At 46.0% G+C, this 17,125-nt stretch overlaps 1 protein-coding gene across 1 annotated transcript in view; it reads left to right on the forward strand.

Annotated features, from left to right (window-relative positions):
- LOC138259410 (girdin-like) overlaps positions 1-17,125 on the forward strand; it is a 632,998-nt gene that overhangs the window by 380,696 nt on the left and 235,177 nt on the right. The window lies entirely within an intron of this gene.

A 17,125-nucleotide genomic window follows, 5' to 3' on the forward strand; every position in this document is an offset into this window, starting at 1 on the left:
ACCTTCTGTTCAAGGTTGCCGAAGAGCATTTACAGTTTGCCATGCTTATCTTCGGCCTTGTCAGCGCCACTCAGGTATTCACAAGAGTGATGGAGGTGGTTGCTGCCCAGCTTTGGAGATTGGGGATGCCAGTTTTTCATTCCCTTAATGAGAGCCTGTTAAAGACAGGCTTGCCACAATTAGTTATAGACCATTTCTAGTGGACAGCGAACTCCTGACATCGTTGGTGTTCTCGATCAGTTAGCCAAGGTTTCACGTGACTCCTTTTCACAGACTTCCTTTCATAGGAGCTTTCCTGACATAGTGGGATTCATGGGTCTTTTTTTCTGTTGCTATGAGTCCAGGACATTTAGACTGTGATCCCGCTGTTTCAGCCTCTGTTCTGGATCTCAGTGAGAGCAGCTCTAGTGCTTCTTGGCTTGTTCACCATATGCATCCTTTTGGGCCTCTTCCTCAGGTGGGATATGCAGGCATGCAGTGGCAACTGACGTCTCAGTGGTCTCAACACCGAGGAAAACTGTCTGACGCGATTGGAGCAGACTGCAGAAGACCTGCAGTGGTAGCTGCTCAACTGCCACCTGACCAGCCGAAGACCCTACCCTACCCATAGCCAATGGGGTGACTGATGCTGTGGAGATTGGGAGGCAATCTGGCAGAGGTGAAATCATAGGAATGTAGTCTCCAGCAGAAACCCAGCTCTGTATCAATTTGTTGGATTTGTAGGCCATTTTTCTCATGTTTAAGGCCTTTTTTGGCCTCCATCATTGGGGGGGAGGGGTCTTGTATAGGTTCACACAGACAACACCATCACCATATGGTACTGCAAAAAGCAGGGCTCAGTGGAGTCTTGATTCCTGTGACAGGAAGCTGTGCACCTTATGAGATGGTTGGAAAGTCAGGGCATCTCTCAGACAAACTCAGCTGGCGTTACCTGGCAGATCACAAATAGCAGGGAGAACACTGGTTAGAACTATTCAGTACCACTGAGAACATGCAGTGCCCAAACGTTTACACCTTGGAGTTCCCACAGAGGCTCTTCCTAGTGGATGCATTTCAGCTCGAGAGGAGCATAGGACTCCTGTATGCCTGAAGAAAATCGATATCCACCGGACCCAAGTCATCCTGGTCTCTCCAGATTAGGCCAGTAGAGTGTGATACCCAGACCTCCTAACATGTGCATGTGCCCTGCAGTCAGGCCACAACTTCAAGAGGATCTTCTGTTGCAGCAGCAGGACAGGGTCTCTAAATGAACCTGCATAATCTACATCTCTGTGTGGGGAGACTGAGTGGCTGCAGTTGATGGTGCTTGCTTTGCCAGTCATAGTGATGGATGTCATCTTGGCTGCCATGTGCCCTTCTACAAGGTCTGTTTATGCCAGGTGCCTGGACAATTTGTATCCTGGTGTGAAGTCCACAGGACAGATCTTTTGCAAGCCAGCCTGTCAGATATTTTATTTGTTTTTTCTTTGACCCAGCAAGGCCTTGAAGTGGTTACTATTAAAGGTTATTTATCTGCCCTTTCAACATTTCTGCACTGACTGGACCTCTGTCCTTGTTTAAATCACCTGCTGTGATGTGTTACATTAAATGTTTGACACACAGGTACTCGTGTCTTCTGACGCTGAAGACTGTCTTCCTTGTAGTGATTGATTCAGACCATCCCGTATTTGAGCTGCAGCCTCTTTTGGTGTATCCATCATACATCACCTCTTCCCTGGACATACTGATGCTGTGGGCTAGGACAGCATGCTTGCCAAAAATGTTCACACTTTTTTAAATTGGGCAGTCTATTACCCTCTCATCGTTCTTTGTTCCACTTCACCGGTCTAAGCAGTAGGAGAGACTCCATTAACTGAAGGTCAAAAGTGTGTTAAGCTTTTACATCAGTTGCACCAAAGACAGTGGTGTGGATCATCAGCTTCTCCAGTATTGGATCTTTCATAGATTCACCTGCTTGAATCAACCCCGTCGTTGAGGTGGGAGTCCCACGGTAACCTTAAATATACAAGTATTAAATTAGGCCATAATGGCCTATACAGGCACTGTTATAGCCCATCCATGTTCTTTTATGAAAAAAAGAACTAAATCTGAACTATAACCAATCAGCTGACAGCACTCTCTAGAACACTCCCAACAAAGGCTGTTTCCCTCAGATTTTATACCGCATGTCATGTGAAGGGAGTCTCCCTGAGCTCTGCTCAACTTCTTTTTCTGACAGGAACATTTCTTTCAGATACCTTGGATTTCCAGTGGACAGAATGTCCCAACAAACTAAAAAAGGACTTTTCAGAAATTGTGGCAGTTGTGGGAGAAAAAATCTTCATATTGATGACCGCCACAAGAAGGGCTTCTACTGCCTACATCCAGACCATAAGGTGAGAGATTGCAAGATTTGTCGCACCTCAGTCATAAAACCCTGAAAGACAAGGAGGGTAGACTTTTGTTATGGCTACAAAAGCAGAAGGCCATGGAATACCCTTCTTCTGAAGAGAGTGAGGCCTCCTCACAGACTTCGCAGTCCCTAAAAAGGCCTAAAAGTAAAGAAAGACTTTCTATAGAACCTCAAAAGAAAGGTAAAAAAAAATCTAAACACCTTTCTTTAGAGAAACAAAAAGGCCAAGAAAGCAATGCCTCATCATCGTCTGAAACCCCGTTAAAAGCCTTTAAAAAGGTTCACTCAGAACCTACAACACCTTTGGGGAAAAAAGCACCTCCAAAAAGTGCTTCTCTGCCTTTGTCACCAAGGAAATAAACAGGAAAATACTCTTAAGGCTCTGATAAAAAAGGCTTGTTGATTACCACATCTACGGTAATGACGACGATCATGTCTGCGTTCACCACAGCATTGTCCCCTATGATGGTCACGTCGTCGCCACTATCGTCGACGACGATCATAACAGCTAAAATCTACAAAAGGGCACCATCAATGACTATTCAGCCATCAGCTATACACGCGTTGACGACAAAATCGTCAACGAGAGACAAACCACCTAAGACTGCGTCAACATCAGACCCATCGACGAGACACAAATCAAAGACCCCGTCGACGAGGGACCTGTCGACGAGGGACCGGTATATGAGAGACCCATCGATGAGAGAGCCGTTGAAAAGAGACCAGTTGATGAGGGATCTGTCGACGAGGGACCCGTCGACGACGCAACCGACCATAACATGTCCATCGACGACAGGCTCGTCAACAACACAACTGTCGAGACGGATACAGCGATGCGAGAAACGTCTACAACCGATCTGACGATGACCACTTTAGGAATGTCAAGGTTTCTTCCTCTATAATTGATAACTGTACGAAAGAAAGCATCTCCAATCCTACCAATACATACCTCCCCAAGTAAGGTATTACCATATCCTCCTCAACACCTATTAAATGACGACGACAACGGATCTTCTCAAGATGACAGAATGTTTGGAGTAGCCAACAGTCTGTCACAACTTAACGTCAAATGTCAGGACCCGGATGACGATGGAGATGATCAGTATCAGGACAGCTATTATTCAGCAAAAGTCCTACCAGATCTGTCGTATTCCGCATATGGTGACGCAGACACCTCTGTCCCTATGCCAAGGTCTTTAATGACAGATCTCCAAAACATGGTGCAGGACTACTACAGAAGATTTCCGCCCTCAGTACCAGCAATCCTGACCACACAGCAGTATGACCTGCAAGCGGGACTGCGGACCCCTCTCCCTAGCCATCCAGGGACACCGCTGAGGCCAGATACGAACATCCCTTTCGTACAGCCACCTCAAGATGACCCTCAATCCACAGATGAAGAAAGAGTAGAAGGAGAAATACCTGAAGCCACTCCTAGTGAGTGGGACGAATACCTGATTTCTACACTATCACCACTGTTTGCAGGACCAGTGGATTCAACCTCAGAGGACAAAGGGGGAATTCCATAATTTAATTGAAAGAGTGGTTAACGTTTCTAATTGCCCATTCTCTCTTGAGAAACTGATTGTTTCCTGTATCACTTTTAGGAACCATCAAAAAAGTCTGTTAGAGCCATACCTATAGTTGACTTTATATGGCAGGAAGGACTGAAAGAAATGAAAAACCCAGCTGTGATACCGTCCCAGATCCCACATTTGGAGAAAAAGTATAAAGCCCCAAAAGATTCTCCAGCTTGTTTAATTGCGCGACCGAAGCTGGATTCAGTGGTATTTTTGGCAGTGCAACGCTGCACGAAAAACCCTTCAACACCAATAACATCTCCGCCAGATAGAGAAGGACACTGTCTGGACAACTTAGGAAAAAGGTTATCCAGTATTGGATCTTTCATAAATTCACATGCTTCAATCATCCCCGTTGTCGAAGTGGGAGTCCCACTGTACATGAAAAGCAATAAGCTCCAAAAACATTTCCAGGCTATAATGCTAATCCAAATGACTCATATAGCCTATCTCTGTCCTTTTGTGAAAGGACCCAAACTTGGCTCCTGGCCAATCAGGCACCAGCACCCTCTAAAATACTCTCCAGAGAGGCTCTTTCCCTCAGATTTTCTACCGCACGTCGTGTGAAGGAAGTCTCCCTGAGCTCTGCTCAGTTTTCTACTGTTTCCAACTGGGAAGGGTATGCCCAGACATGGGTCCTGTGCTCGCTGCGCCACTGGATTCAAGCTAGCCTAGCTGATGAAGGGTGATACCCTGAAACCGGTCCTGGGATGCTTGTTTCCTGTACAGGGAGGACCGGGATTGCAGTTCAGGCTGGACTGTTCCCATGAGGAACAGGGTCAAGACTGATTTGCATATGGCTGGGTCCAATCTGGTGTGGTGTGGTGAGCAAAAAAACAATGGATATAACCCAGATCTTTGTGACTGGGGGTGAATGTTTGATTTGCTCTGCATTCCGTCCATCATCTGTTCTTTTTGCATTTGTCGCCCCAAGTGGGAAGGATATGCTGAGACGTGCGTGCCGTGCTCAATGCGCCACTGGATTCAAGCTAGCCTAGCTGATGAAGGGTGATACTCTGAAACCGGTCCTAGGATGCTTGTTTCCGGTCCAGGGACGACCTGGCTTGGCAGATCGGGCTGGACTGTTCCCATGAGGAACAGGGTCAAGACTGATTTGCATATGGCTGGGTCCAACCTGGGGTGGTGTGGTGAGCAAAAAAAATGATGGATTAAACCCAGATCTTTGTGACTGGGGGTGAATGTTTGATTTGCTCTGCATTCCGTCCCTCATCTGTTCTTTTTGCAGTTTTCTACTTCTGTCAGAAAGATTTTCTCTCAAAAAACTTCAGAAAATGTCGGATTCTTCTAGGAAAGGCCTTTTCCGCCCTTGTAAGACCTGTGGCAAGAAAAGGCTGCATGTGGATGATCCACATAAAACTGCTTATACTGCCTATATCCAGAACACCAGGTGAAAGACTGCAAGATATGCCGCACTTTCTCTGCAAAAACCCTCAGAGACAGAGAGGGTAGGCTTTTGACATGGTTACAGGCAAAATCCTGTACTTCAGGTGAGGAAAGTGAGTCACAAAGGCCACATAAAAGGTCCAGATCTGAGGACCTGGGACAGGCTGAAAGGTCCAGGAACGTCAGAAAATGCATCACAAGGAAGGTGCTAAAGGCATACAAGGCTCAGTTTCATCTGAGCTATCCTCTCCTCGTCAAAAGAAGGAGTCATCACACCATTCTCCTTCATTTGAGCCTTCCACCTCTAGAAAAGTATCTATCAAACCTAAGTCGACGACAACGACACCAACCCCACCGTCGACGACAATGACGATGACAGCGGTTTCCACATCTACCGTCTCCACCACCTCATCGACGAGACCGTCGTCGACTATGACTACGTCAACGTCTGTTGTAAAAGCTCCTATTCCTTCAATTAGACCATCATTGACGAAGGCTCCAGAAAAGACTTCGTCTCTGAAGGTACGTTGGCGCCATCGTCAACGAGACCATCATCGTTGACAACATCGTCTATGAAAATACTGTTGACTGCAACACCGTCGACGAGAGTACCGTCGGCGACATCACCGTTGACAAGGACACCGTCAACGAGACCACCGTTGACGAGACCATGTCGTCGACGAGGCCACCATCGATGACACCACCGTCGACAAGACCGTCGACGGGACCATCGCCGTCGACACTATTGACGATGCCAATGGTAGCTGTGAGCCAGGATGTTATTCCTATTTTTTTCTGGGTCTCTTGATCTTCGTGCTACAGTAAAGATCACAGCAATGTCTAGGTTTACAATATATCCTCAGGATACTTCACCACGTAAAGTAACAACCTTGCTGCCTAGTCATCTGCTGGACTGGGAAGAGTCAGATGAGGGCCCATTTGGTGATGCACACAGCCCATCCCAGTTGCATGTTAAGTATCAGGAGGATGATGATGATGAGTACAATCAATACCAGCCTTATTACTCGCATCAGGGACGCTATTACGAACCTCCACCTCAGCCAAGAGACACTGCACAGATGCCTGCCTCCTTGATTTAGGACTTGCAGTCAATGTTGCCAGATTATAAGAGGAGGTTCCCAGCTGCAGCAGAGAAGCAACCGCCTCTTCTAACCTCTCCTGTTACACCAAGGAGTGTACCTCCACCTCCAGCAACTCCTAGGAGGACTCCACCGTCTGCATTAGCCGCTCCCTCTAGAGATGAGGTTTCGACGTCTGGGAATGAAGAAGAAAGTGAAATTTCAACACCACAGCATCCTAGAGAGGAATGGGACGACTGTCTAGCCCCTACTCCTTCTCCACCCCCTCCTCGTCCTTCAGATTCTCCACCGGAGGACATAGGTGGGTTTCAGAACTTGATGGATAGGGCGGCCACACGTTTTCACTTGCCAACGTCGGTCTCACAGTCGGAATGCTTCCTCCATGGCTTTAACCCCTTCGCTGCCAGGCCTTTTCCCCCTCCTGTGCCTAGCCTTTTTTTGGCTATTTGGTGCAGTTCGCGCTTAGGCCCTCGTAATTTTTTGTTCACTTAAGCTACCCACGCCAAATTTGTGTCCTTTTTTTACAACATCCTAGGGATTCTAGAGGTACCCAGACTTTGTGGGTTCCCCAGAAGGAGGCCAAGAAATTAGCCAAAATACAGTGAAATTTCGTTTTTTTCAAAAAAATGGGAAAAAGGGGCTGCAGAAGAAGGCTTGTGATTTTTTTCCTGTAAATGGCATCAACAAAGGGTTTGCGGTGCTAAAATCACCAGCTTCCCAGCTTTCAGGAACAGGCAGACTTGAATCAGAAAACCCAATTTTTCAACACAATTTTGGCATTGTACTGGGACATACCCCATTTTTACGAGCCGCAACATTTCTGAAAAGTAGACAAAATTCTGAATTCAGCAAGGGGTAATTTGTGTAGATCCTACAAGGGTTTCCTACAGAAAATAACAACTGAAAAAGAAAAATATTGAAATTGAGGTGAAAAAAACCTCAATTTTTCTCTACGTTTTACTCTGTAACTTTTTCCTGCAATGTCAGATTTTCGAAAGCAATATACCGTTACGTCTGCTGGACTCCTCTGGTTGCGGGGATATATAGGGCTTGTAGGTTCATCAAGAACCCTAGGTACCCAGAGCCAATAAATGAGCTGCACCCTGCAGTGCGTTTTCATTCTATACCGGGTATACAGCAATTCATTTGCTCAAATATAAAGAGTGAAAGGTAGCTATCAAGAAAACCTTTGTATTTCCAAAAAGGGCACAAGATAAGGTGTTGAGGAGCAGTGGTTATTTGCACATCTCTGAATTCTATTTTCCCCCAAGTCTCCCGATAAAAATGATACCTCACTTGTGTTGGTAGGCCTAGCGCCCGCGACAGGAAACGCCCCAAAACGCAATGTGGACACATCACATTTTTTTAAAGAAAACAGAGGTGTTTTTTGCAAAGTGCCTACCTGTAGATTTTGGCCTCTAGCTCAGCCGGCACCTAGGGAAACCTACCAAACCTGTGCATTTTTGAAAACTAGAGACCTAGGGGAATCCAAGATGGGGTGACTTGTGGGGCTCTGACCAGGTTCTGTTACCCAGAATCCTTTGCAAACCTCAAAATTTGGCTAAAAAAACACTTTTTCCTCACATTTCGGTGACAGAAAGTTCTGGAATCTGAGAGGAGCCACAAATTTCCTTCCACCCAGCGTTCCCCCAAGTCTCCCGATAAAAGTGATACCTCACTTGTGTGGGTAGGCCTAGCGCCCGTGACAGGAAACGCCCCAAAACACAACGTGGACACATCACATTTTTTGAAAGAAAACAGAGGTGTTTTTTGCAAAGTGCCTACCTGTAGATTTTGGCCTCTAGCTCAGCCGGCACCTTGGGAAACCTACCAAACCTGTGCATTTCTGAAAACTAGAGACCTAGGGGAATCCAAGATGGGGTGACTTGTGGGGCTCTGACCAGGTTCTGTTACCCAGAATCCTTTGCAAACCTCAAAATGTGGCTAAAAAACACATTTTCCTCACATTTCGGTGACAGAAAGTTCTCGAATCTGAGAGGAGCCACAAATTTCCTTCCACCCAGCGTTCCCCCAAGTCTCCCGATAAAAATGATACCTCACTTGTGTGGGTAGGCCTAGCGCCCGCGACAGGAAATGGCCCAAAACACAACGTGGACACATCACATTTTTTCATAGAAAACAGTGCCTACCTGTGGATTTTGGCCGCTAGCTCAGCCGGCACCTATGGAAACCTAGCAAACCAGCGCATTTTTGGAAACTAGAAACCCAGGGGAATCTAAGATGGGGTGACTTGTGGGGCTCTGACCAGGTTCTGTTACCAAGAATCCTTTGCAAACCTCAAAATTTGGCTAAGCAAACACGTTTTCCTCACATTTCAGTGACAGAAAGTTCTGGAATCTGAGAGGAGCCACAAATTTCCTTCCACCCAGCGTTCCCCCAAGTCTCCCGATAAAAATGATACCTCACTTGTGTGGGTAGGCCTAGCGCACGTGACAGGAAATGGCCCAAAACACAACGTGGACACATCACATTTTTTCATAGAAAACAGTGCCTACCTGTGGATTTTGGCCTCTAGCTCAGCCGGCCCCAGGGGGGGCCGAAATGGCCTAAAATAAATTTGCCCCACCCCCCCAAGCCCCCCCCCCCGGGAGCGACCCTTGCCTATGGGGTCGCTCCCCCTGCGTGACATTGGCGCCAAAAAAGAAATCCCCGGTGCCTAGTGGTTTCTGCCCCCTTGGGGGCAGATTGACCTAAAATCGGCCAATCAGCCCCCAAGGGGGGCAGAAATGGTCTAAATACAATTTGGCCCCCAGGGGAGCGACCCTTGCCTAATGGGTCGCTCCCCATCTCTAAAAAAACAAACAAACAAAAAAAAAACACAAAAAAAAAAATTGCCCTGGCGCCTATAGGTTTCTGCCCCCCCGGGGGCAGATCGGCCTAATACCAATCGGCCGATCTGCCCCCAGGGGGGGCAGAAATGGCCTTAAAAAAAAATGCCCCCCCTGGGAGCGACCCTTGCCCAAGGGGTCGCTCCCTTTTGTCTGTTTCATAAATAAAAAAGACATCCCTGGTGTCTATTGGGCGTTTTGACAGCCGGATTGCTTTACAATCCAGCTGCCAAAACGCAGAGAGAGACTTCAAAGGGAAGGAAATACATTTCCTTCCCTTTGAAGCCTCTCTGGCTCCTCCCCATGATCGGAAGAGAAATGCTTTGCATTTCCCTTACGATCATCGCGCTGGAAGCTGAGCTTCCAGCGCGAAGGAGGAGGCATTGTGATTGTCTGCGCGCGCGCGCTGACGTCACAGGGGGGATGGAGGGGTCGGGGGTGAAAGGGGAAGGGCTTCCCCTTCCATCCCTGACTTGGGGGGGTGGGGGGGAACCCCACACAGGAAGCGCTAGCGCTCCCTCTGGGCTGGGTGCCCAGGACGTAATGGTTACGTCCTGGGCACAGCAGCACTGTGCCGCAGGACGTAACCATTACGTCCTCGGCACAGAAGTGGTTAAGGAACAAGCAAGAAAGTCTGTGAGGGCTGTTCCTATCATAGACTTCATTTGGATTGAGGGTATCAAGATCATACAGAACCCGGCGACTGTTCCACCAGTTCCACAGAAGCTTGACAAAAAGTATAAGGCAACACAGGACTCTCTGGCTTGTTTGACCAGACATCCAAGACCAGACTCCGTCATCTCCCAGGCTGCACAAAGGCATTCTAAGAACCCGTCAATGCTTATATCTACTTCTCCTGATAGGAAAGAAAGAATGCTGGATATTGTGGGCAAGAGATTCTCGTCCATGTCACTCGTAACTGTTCGTGCAGCAAATTCCTTGGTGATTTTGGGTCGCTATGATTGCCAGATGTGGTCGGATATGAATGCTTTCATGGATCTCATTCCGGAGAGCAAGCAGTCGGAGGCACAAAAGATCCTTCAGGAAGGAGAGCGTACATCTGAGGAAATAATTGACTGCGCCCTGGATATAGCTTCCACGTGTTTTTGCCAACGGCTGTATTGAGCCTAGAACTATTTTGCAATTTGGGGCTAACGGTGAATTTCCAGAAATCAGTCACTCTTCCCACACACAGGATAATCTTTTTGAGTGCAGAACTCAACACCATCGAGAGCAAAGTGTACCTCACACAGGCACGGCAGCAGAAACTACCCAACTTGGCTGTCAGAATCTCAAGAAGAAGGTCCGTTTCAGGACGACTGTTCAAGCCGCTCCTAGGCATGATCTCCTCGTCCGTCTGGCAAGGTTGAAAATGAGACCTTTGCAAGAAGAGTTACAGCTGCAATGGACCCAATCCCAAGGATCCTTTGAGGATTTGATAAATGTTACACCAAGGATAGTAGAGGCATTGCGATGGTGGTCCCAAGCCAACCATCTTTCTCAAGGACTTACCTTTCTCACTCCAATGACAGACTTATCACAACGGACGCTTCATTGGAGGGTTGGGGGGGGTCATCTACAGGACATGCGTATTCAAGGGAGATGGTCGGACGCGCAAAGAAGAATGCACATAAATCTGTTGGAATTAAAAGCAATTCTTCTCACGCTCAAGGCTTTCCTTCCACGGATTGCAGGTTCATCTGTGTTGGTCCGTACAGACAACACAACAAGCATGTTCTATATCAACAAGCAGGGAAGACTAAAATCTCTCTCCCTCTCAAGAGAAGCTCAATCTCTTTGGGACTGGCTCACTTTGCGCAACATTTGCCCCATAGTGGAGCACCTGCCACATGTCAACAACGTCCTGGCGGACTCTCTCAGCAGGACAGACGACAACTGCCACGAATGGGAACTCGACCAGAAGGCACTGGACAGAATCTTTCTATGGGGGGGCGGCCGACCCTGGATTTATTTGCCACCATTCAAAACGCCAAATGCCTATTCTACGCCAGTTAAGACCCACTCCTGGGGTCGTGGGGGAATGCTCTTTTGATGAGATGGTCCGGGATCTTTGTATACACGTTTCCCCCATCCAATTGATTCCCAGGCTTTTGAGGAAGATGAAGTCGGAGGGTTGCAAGATCATACTCATAGCGCCCATGTGGCCCAGGCAGTTTTGATACACGGAGCTTCTGCTCCTGTCGGTGACCAATCCCATACGTCTTCCCTGCAACCACGACCTTCTCACGAAGAGTCAAGGTCAGATTCTTCATCCGGTTCCAGCGTCTCTGCAATTGCACGTATGGCTCCTGAGTGCCATGCGTTCCAGGGTATGAACATTGATGAGGAATGCAAACTGATTTTGACCAGGGCACGAGCGGACAGTACAAATAAGATGTACAGACTCAAATGGAAGAGATTTTGTCTGGTGCTTGCAGAAAAACTTCCATCCATTAAAGATTGAGATGGAGCAAATTCTCTCATACCTTCTCACCCTTTCAAAGGCTGGGCTATGTCACACATCCGTTAAGATCCATTTGGCAGCTATTGCTTCTTATAGACGTTTGGCGGGTATGTTTTGACTTGGCTCATCCAGAATTATTTAACAGTTCATGAAGGTCCTCTTTCGCACTTTTCCTCTGGTGCGTCCACCTCCGCCAGAGTGGCATCTGAATATAGTTCTGTCTCAGCTAATGAAAGCCCCGTTCGAACCTATTCGCAGAGCGGAGCTGAAATACATCACATGGAAGGTGGCAACTCTACTTGCTCTTACATCTACGAGAAAAGTCAGCGATATACAGGCCTTTACCGTTAAGGAACCCTTCCTTATCTTTTCAGACAACTTTGTTCTTTTTAGAACTAACCCGAGGTACATTCCTAAGGTGCCCTCATCTTTTCACCATAAAGAGCCAGTAATATGAAGAACTTTTTTCCCGAATCCATTAACAATCGCAGAAAAGGCTCTGCATTCATTAGACATCAAGAGATGCTTGAAATTTTACCTTCAACGTACTAGGCAGCTTTGGAAGACAGATCAATTGCTAGTCTCTTATGCTCAAGGACCGCAAGGGGCAGGGGTCACTAAAGCCGCCATAGCCCGGTGGATTGCATCCACCATTCAGTTTTGCCACACAAAAGCGGGAAAACCATTGACTAAGTGCCCAGGAGCGCACTCGACAAGAGCAGTCTCCACATCGGCTGCTTTGTTTCAGGGCATTACTTTGGATAAGATATGTCAGGCTGCAACATGGAAGACTACACACTCTTTTGCGCAGCACTACTGTTTGGAATCGTCTCAAAGAACATTCGCTCGTTGGACAGGCGGTCCTACGTCATCTTTTTCATTAAGGTGAGATCTTTCCTTTAATGTGTTGACATAATTCTATATGCAATAGTCTATAATTGCTATGCAATTTTGTTGGATACATATTTATCTATTTGTTTTATGCACATAGAACGAGATTTATAATTATGTTATTTGGTAACATGTTTTAGAGGATTGCAATGCTCGCACCCACCATCCACTGGGGGCATAACATTTATTGGAGTACTGCTGGCTATTCAGATTCAAGCATGTGAATTTATGAAAGATCCAATACTGGTTAAGAAAACAAGTTACTTACCTGTAACTGCAGTTATCCAGTATTGGTATCTTTCATAAATTCACATGCAACCCACCCTCCTCCCCTTAGAAGCTCGCATTTCCTTCTCAGGTCATAGTCTTCACTCTTGTGCTAGAAAGTCTGAGGGAAAGAGCCTCTCTGGAGAATATTCCACAGGGTTCTGGTGCCTGATTGGTCAGGGGCCAAGTTTGGGTCCTTTCACAAAAGGACAGAGATTGGCTATATGAGTCATTTGGATTAGCATTATAGCCTATGGAAACATTTTTGGTGCTTATTGCTTTTCATGTACCGTGGGACTCCCTCTTCGACGACCGGGATGATTCGAGCATGTGAATTTATGAAAGATACCAATACTGGATAACTGTAGTTACAGGTAAGTAACTTGTTTTCTTCTCCTCAGTAGCAGCAGTAACAGTTAAAGGAGCTAGCTAACTCGTTAGCCATTCTAGGCAGATATGATCGACAAATGTGTGCAGACGTGTCCTCTTACATTGACCTTTTGCCTGAGGACGCTAAACTAGAGGCAAAGAAAGTGTTGCAGGTGGGAGAGCGGATAGCAGCCAAAGTGATTGATTGCGCGATCGGTATCTCACTAACGGGATTTAGACAACTGGGGGGGACAGCGGTGTTACGCAGACAGGTGTGGCTGAATTCTGCTTCTTTTAGGCCACAGGTTCAAAGCAAAATGCTTGACATGGCATAAGATGGGGAAAGCCTCTTTGGGAAGCAAGTGGATGAGATGTTCCAATCCATAAAGGAGGATACAGACACGGCCAAATCCCTAGGTATGTTGCAGTAAAAAAAGGCAGCCATTTCGAGGGGCTAGAAGTAGGGGAAGTTAGTCTTTTTGTGGTGGTTTCCAAACATATAGACAACAATACCAAACTGCTCAAACAGGTTTTTGATAGCAGTATGGACAACACCATCAGCAATACAGATTACCACCTACAACTGCCTATAGACACCCCACGAGAGGAAGAACCGCTGCCCGTGGCAGAGACACAGGCACAAAACAATGACCATGCATTCATACCAGCTTCCAGCCCCACCTGTTTTTCAAAGATTGGAGGCCGCATCACTTATCACATCCTTCAGTGGTCAAGGATAACATCAGACAAGTGGGTACTAGGTATAGTATCCGGGGGACATACTCTAGAATTCATTCAGAAGCCTCCAAATACCCCTCTATCAGGCCCACCACCTCCACGGTTAAAACAGCTCCTCAAAGAAGTATATTCAATGTTATGCAAAGGGGCAATAGAAGTTTTTCCAATTCTCCACAGGAATCGGGGATTCTATTCCTGCTTTTTCTAGTAAAAAAGCCTTCAGGGGATTGGCGTCCCATACTCGATTTGAGGTCCTTAAAAAATAAACCTTTTGTATGGTAACGCTTCAGGACGTTCTATGCCTCTTGATCACAGGAGATCACAAGACATCTCTAGACCTCTGTGATGCATATTTCCTTATCCCAAGACATCTAAACCATCTGAAATTTCTCAGGTTCATAGGAATACATCTATAGTTTCGAGTCCTTCCATTTGTATTAAAATTGGCCCTCAGAATTTTTAACAAAGTGCTAGCCTCAGTAGAGTGGCTCACCTACGCCAGCTGGGGATATAAGTCTTTCCATATTTAGGCAATTGGCTCATAATGGCATCCACAAGAACTCAGGTGGTGAACCACACATCCACTTGCCTCCAGTTGTTCAAAACTCTAGGCCTTACCATCAACTATCGCAGATCACACTTCCATCCCACAAAGAATCTGAATTTCCTAGGAGCGATACTGGATACTATCCAAAGCAAAGTATTTCCATCTCAAGAGAGACAGCAAAAGATTTCGAAAATGGCTCAAAAGCTATCAACAAAAAAGTTTGTTTCAGTTCAGAATTTCAAATCATTCATGGGAATAATATCTTCATGTATTCCACTGATCCCAAATTGCCGACTGCACATGCGACCTCTACAGGAACAACTAGACACTCAGAGGTTCCAAGTGAATGGCTCCTTTGAGAATCGAATTCAGATCACAACGGAAATTAAAACTGCCATGTCTTGGTGGGAAAAACAGACACACATATCCAAGTGTCTTTCTTTTCTTCAACAAGTGCCGGAATATATTATGACGACAGATGCATCGCTCGAAGGTTGGGGTGCCCACCTTCAAGACCTGCAGACAAGTGGCAACTGGACACAAAAGGACAAACAGCTTCACATAAACCAAATGGTGCTGAAAGCAATAGCTCTGGCTCTGAAGGCTTTCTTACCAAAAATACGATACTCAAAAATTCTCATCAGAACAGACAATACCACAAGTATGTTTTACCTGAACAAACAGGGCGGCACAAAGTCCTTGGAGCTTTCACGTCAAGCTCAGAGCAAATGGGAATGGGCCATAGAAAATCATATTTGTCTGAAAGTAGAACACCTGCCAAGACAAACCAACCTCCTGGCGGACGCTTTGAGCAGAGCATTTATCCTGTATCACGAGTGGGAACTCGACCAACAAGTTCCCGACCATCTTTTCCAAAAATGGGGCAAGCCGAATCTGGATCTTTTTGCCCCCTACGAGAACAAGAAATGTCCATATTACACAAGCTGGCATCCCCAAAAAGGGTCGTGGGGAAATGCATTTTTGAGGAGATGGTCAGGAATCTATCCTTACGCTTTTCCCCCGATTCCAGTAATCCCCAGAGTGATCAACAAAATGAAAGCCGAGGGATGCCTTCTCCTCCTAGTGGCACCCAGGTGGCCCAGACAGATTTGGTTCACAGAACACCTTCTGTATTAGGAACAACCACGTTTTCTACTCAGACAGACACGAGCCCTACAGACCATGCACCAGCGCCAAGTCAGGCATCTGGATCCTTCATCTCTACACTTATCGGCCTGGCTCCTGAATTCAATGAATACTTCACCTTGAACATTTCAGCGGAATGTAGAGAAATATTGGCCAAAGCCAGAGCGGACACCACCAGTAAGACCTATTAACTTAAACTGAAGAGTTTCTGTTTGTGGTGTGCTATGGAAGGAGTGCATTCTATCTCTTCACCCCCGGAACAAGTACTTCCTTATTTATTAAATTTAGCAAAATATGGGCTTTCTTACTCCTCAATAGGGGTATATGTGGCAGCAATTTCAAGATTTTGGCACTCTCAGCACACCTCCTCACTATCGCCAGGATTGTAAAACAATTCCTTAAGGGCCTTTTTAGAGTATTTCCACCGGTGTGTAAACCTCCACTGTTATGGTCTTTAAACATGGTGTTAGGACAACTCATGAAGCCTCCTTTCAAACCAATCCACATGTCAGAGTTAAAATTCATCTCTTGGAAGACATCGCTTTTACTGGCACTCACATCAGCAAAAAGAGTGAGTGACATAGAAGTCTTAACCATGAAAGAACATTTTCTTCAGTTCACTCCAAATGGTGTCATACTTCGAACAAACCCTAAGTATATACCAAAAGTACCATCAAATGTCCATTTAAATGAGCCAGTGGTCTTAAGAACTTTTTTTCCTAACCCACAGACGGTTGCATAAAAAGCGATGTATTAGCTAGATATAAGGAGATGTTTAAAGTTTTATCTTAAAAAAACACAGAGCATTCGAAAATTGGACCCGCTATTTGTAGCATATGGAGATACAAGAAAAGGCTCTGCGTTATCTAAGCAGACCATTGCCAGGTGGATCGGATTAGCTTTACAATTTTGTCATGCCCAGGCAGGAAAATCACTGCACAGTAAGGTTAAAGCCCACTCTACCAGAGCGGTAGCCACATCAGCAGCGCTCTTTGCGGGAGTACCCTTGCAACACATTTGCAGGACAGCAATATGGTCCAGCCAGCATACATTTACAAAGCACTACTGCCTAGATGAGACGAACAAAACGGATATGGCCGTTGGGCAAGCATCGCTAAGACATCTTTACCATTAAGGTGAGCCTCTCTGGTTAGCCCACCTTCTGCTTGAATGGTATGTGATCTATATTTGTTTAATGTTATTACTGTTAATATTGCCATTATTATTATCATTTATATTATAATTATTATTGTTATTATTCTTATCATTCTCAATACATATGTGTATTGCTTTCTGAAATTGGCGAATGTAGCATCATTCCTATTGTTATCAATGTTATGGCTAGAATAAATTATATAACTGCTCGTGACTCTATTTC

Source organism: Pleurodeles waltl, chromosome 9 (genome assembly GCF_031143425.1).
Source record: "Pleurodeles waltl isolate 20211129_DDA chromosome 9, aPleWal1.hap1.20221129, whole genome shotgun sequence".
NCBI classification, from domain to species: Eukaryota; Metazoa; Chordata; class Amphibia; order Caudata; family Salamandridae; genus Pleurodeles; species Pleurodeles waltl.